Here is a 5,000-nt window from a genome sequence, read left to right on the forward strand (position 1 = left end):
CTCAGACTGATTTCGATTTGGTCATAGCGGAAAGTGACATTTTCGTAAATAGGGTACTTTGCATTCGTGAATTTTTTAAATTCCCTTACGGCATAGTACATTCTTACACTGGAGATTTTGCCTGGAATAACAGTTTTCACGTGGATAAACAAATACACCACAGACAAACACACGCATACACCCACACCATGTTTCTTTTTGAAGATCAGCCTTGAAGACAACAACCTAAGATTAACGTTCCCCATGTGTCTACATTCATGCGGTGTAGAAAATTCCTCGTTGGACGAGTGGTTTACGTGCTCGCTTACCGACTCGGTAGTCCCGAGTTCGATTCCCCGCTCTGCCAACAAAGAATCAGAGCAAATTGTTTCTGGAGATTAGAAATTCATTTCTCGATATAATGAGGTTTGGATCCCACAATAAGCTGTAGGTCCCGTTGCTAGGTAACCAATTTGTTCCTAGACACGTAAACAATATCTAATCCTTCGGGTCAGCCCTAGGAGAGCTGTTAATAAGCTCAGAGGTCTGGTTAAACTAAGATATACTCAACTTGACAAGAGATGTAGACGTGCTAATTGGTAATTGTGTAATGTAAAAAAAATTCCTTACTTAATAACATGAAGCAGAGATTTAGCTACACTTATTGAAACTATTTTCTTAACAAAATATTATCGTAGTGTTGTTTGTAACAAAGTCTTAATATAGTTAATATATATAACTAATAAAAAAGGAGAGTACTATTGTTTGAAGTGAAAAGGCTCCCAAACTATTATTGCAATTATCTTATCGTTGGCAAGACAGTTGGATCCGATCAAAGGCTGTCTCCCTCTCTTAACATTTAAATTTCTGAAGATCACCGGTAATTGTAAGGGTCTACTCATACTCTGTGACCTTTTTCTGTTAACGCTTATGGGACTTATTTTCCAATTCTCTCTTTGATAGCGTTTTGTTTAATGTCTCTTGTAAAAGTTAACCTAATGACGGCTTATAAAAAGAAAAGAGTTATTGCCTCTGCCTACGATTCCTAAGGGCAGCTTATCCTTCTCTCTCTCTCTCTCTCTCTCAGAATGTTTAGAGTAAATACCACTTGACCATGATATAACGATGCCCAGTGTTCACTCAAAACTATACAAAAGTAGTTAAGAATGTATAACAGGTAGTAACTATGAATTTCATTTCGTAAACGAAAGGATATTTAATTATTTCTTTGCATATATATTTTTATCTATTTATTTGTTTATTTGTCTCTATACATTTATTTATTTGGTTCCAGATAAAAGTAGTTGAGAATGTACTATAATAGGTAGTAAGTGGGAATTTCATTTCGTAAATGAGAGGATATTTTATTTATTAGTTTGCACATATATTTCTGTTTATTTATTTCTCTCTATTCATTTATTTATTTGGTTCCAGATAAAAATAGTTTAGAATGTATAACAGGCAGTAAGTGTGAATTTCATTCCGTAAATGAAAGGATGTTTTACCTATTTGTGTGTAAATTTATTTGTATATATTTATTTGTATATATTTGTTTATTTGGTTCCGCTCTGCTCCAATTCGCCGAATGTTTGCTCAGAGAAAGCGTCCATCAGAGTTCTCTTTCTTTTTTCCTCGAGTTGTAAAGAATTCTCTTGTTTATTTTATGCTCTGCGGAATATGCAGGATCTAGAAAAGACCTTTTGTCATACATTTTTAAAACGGCAGAAGAGTCACCTGTTGAGCCTTGAAAAAGTTTTTGGCCAAAAGTTTACTTTTGGCCTCGAAAAAATTATTGAAGTTTTCCTACCGCTGACCACGCAACAGGATTGGAATTTCTCTCTCTCTCTCTCTCTCTCTCTCTCTCTCTCTCTCTCTCTCTCTCTCTCAGTTACAAAAGTGAGTCTAGAGTTTCTTTTGTTATATTTAATAATTGAAAACGTTGAAAAGGGAAACAGTTAAATATAAATTTAAGGTTCGAGACGTTTAACATACATAAAAAGAAACATACAGTCGCTTTCCTGAGAGAGAGAGAGAGAGAGAGAGAGAGAGAGAGAGAGAGAGAGAGAGAGAGAGAGCGAGAGCTGTATAAAGGGGTGGAGTATGGCTCCGGCTATACTACATAGACACAAGGAACATACATAAATACATATATATATATATATATATATATATATATATATATATATATATATATATATATATATACATATATGTATATATATATATATATATATATATATATATATATATATATATATATATATATATATATATATATATTATATATATATATATATCTAATAAAAGGAGCCCATAAAAACACCAAAATATAGAGAAAAAAGTACTATATTTCAGAGACTGCTCTCTCCCTCTTCAGGTAGATGAATGAGAAAAGTTTATAGAAAAGGTGGTATTTATACCAAGAGGTCCATCCACAAACAAGCCAATTTAAGTCACCCCACTGATAATCTTCCTTTAATCTTCTTAAGTGTTGGTTGAATGAAGACGTTGTCGATCGTATCTGAAATCCATGCTCCTTTTGAGATGTTCATTACCTGCCTCTCTTTTATAAGGCCGATTCCATCATTTGACTCTTGTACCGGCAGTTGCTGCTATAAATTACACGTGACAAATTCCAGTTTATTCTATGGTTATGTTCATTTATATGGTTGAAAATAGCCGAGTTCTGTTGTCCATACCTAACTGACCGTTTGTGTTGTATAATCTCTGGGGAAGGGATTTACCTGTAAATCCGATGTAAGATTGGTCACAGTCCTGGCATGGGATTTCGTATACCCCAGAGTCCTTTGGAGATGTCTTTTGTTGGACGTTAATCAGGGATTTGGCTAAGGTATTTTGGGTAAGTAAATACAAAAGGGTTCGATTTTCAGAGGGGGTTGGTTATTCTCTTAATCGTGTCCAGGTGGGGAATTATTATTTTATTGTTGGGTGTATCTCTGGTCTTGTCTTTAGGGGGTCGGTAGAAAATTACGTTTGCTTTGTGAATTGCTTTCTCAATTATATGGTCAGGATATTTTAAAGACGAAAGTTGCTTCCGAATTAGTTCAAATTCTTTTTCCAGGAATTCTGGGGAACAAATTCGTAAGGCTCTTAAGAACAGTTACTAGCTACACCTATCTTGATAGTAATGTCGTGATAGCTAAAGTAGTGAATGTATGAAAGTGAGAACGTTGGTTTTCTTTATATGGTAAATTTGTATTCTGTCGTATCTCTGATTATTAAAACATTAAGAAAAGGAATTTTGTTGTCTGTTTCCCATTCAACTTTAAATTTGATGCTGGGCACTAATGTGTTTAATTTCGAGAGGAATCATTAAAATTGCCCCACCTATTATCCCACAAAAAAATGTTAGGATATCATCCACGTATCTCATCCACAGCATGTTTTTGGGTTTTATTGCATTTATTACTGTAGTTCAAAGTATTCCATGTACAGATTGGCTTAAAAACAGGACTTAAAGGACTACCCATACTACACCCAAATTTTTGCTTGTAGAATGATTCCCCGAATGAAAATACGTTATTAGATGCACATAATTCAACTAGCTTTATTATTTTGTCAAGTGCCAATGGGAAATGATCTGAATAGGGGGATAATTTTACCCTTAAAAACTGAAGAACGTCCTGTACTGGTACTTTAGCGAACAGGGAATCAAAGTCAAGGCTTAAAAGTTTTATGTTGTGAAGTGGTATATGTGCTTCTCTGAATTTGTGACAATATATATATATATATATATATATATATATATATATATATATAGATATATATATATATATTACGATGCACAACACGGTCATGTGAGGCAAAGCCTTTAACCTCAGGAAAAATCCTGTATTAATCCCGGGGGGAGGGCGGTGGGGGGCGAGGATATTAAGTAATTTGCCGTTTCACAATCCTCTTACACCCGTAACTTTTTTTAATCAGAGATAGAGTGTGTAATCGGGTGCTCCCTCAGATGAGGATCTCAAGAAATTCAGTCGTGCTCCGAAAGATTACATCTCTCTCTCTATATATATATATATTCTTACGTTTTGGGTCGGCCTTGGATCCCAAAAAAACGTAAAGGAAAATATTAGAGGGAAAACATGAAAAAGGAAGACTTCTGACTTACCTTAGATAACTATAAAAGGATTGATTGATTAGTTAACTCCAGAAGGTCGCCATGAAAACCAGCTAATTAATTTACATTACATTTATTTACAAGAGGCCACTCCTATCTCTCACAATAGGGAAAAGCTGGTTTCCAAAATTGATCATGGGTATCTTGCGTTAAGGAAGCACTTGCGAGCGAGGAGACATGACACGTGACTCAGCAAAAATCTGGAAATTAGTCCCAGATTACACACAACATAAAATAAGGACTTCTTGCACTATAATTCAGTTACTAGGGAAGTAACTTTTCATTAACACACACTGGGGAGGAACTCTAGTGTTTAAATGAAATACTCAATGAAGACTTAATCTTGAAACAGGTCACAGGGGTAACACGTGCCCAGATGTTGACAAAGGAAATTCAGTAGAGAAGTGATAAAAGGGAGATTTGAGATGGAAATAGCAAGATTCGTCTTGGAGGAATAGAGCTGGTTGGCTTTTGCACTTTCAAGACGTACCCTTAGTCCTTAGAGGCTTGAACATGTGTCGTGATGTATGAAGGGGGGCTCCAACCAGCATGGACAGGAGCAACTAGCTTGGACTGAGAGAGAGGCTGGGTGTTTTCGAATGGCCTGAGATGCGCCTACAGCCTCCAGCATTGTCTGGAAAGATAAGAAAACACAACCAGCGAATTTGGAGGAAAAGGGGTCTTACTACTAGGAATTCCAAAAGCCCACATCGAAGCCTATCTAATCCTGTGACCTGCCTTTATAACCCTAAACTCCAGGCCCATAGTTAACGGCTTAATTTCTCCCCCGTCCGATCTCAGGCCTGCCTTGTGTTTCCCTCCTAAAGTCAGCTGATTAGGAGAAAAATTGCTACTCTTCTAGCAATTGAATAATTTAAAT

This window comes from Macrobrachium nipponense, chromosome 19, assembly GCF_015104395.2.
Source record: "Macrobrachium nipponense isolate FS-2020 chromosome 19, ASM1510439v2, whole genome shotgun sequence".
In the NCBI taxonomy this organism is placed as follows: Eukaryota; Metazoa; Arthropoda; class Malacostraca; order Decapoda; family Palaemonidae; genus Macrobrachium; species Macrobrachium nipponense.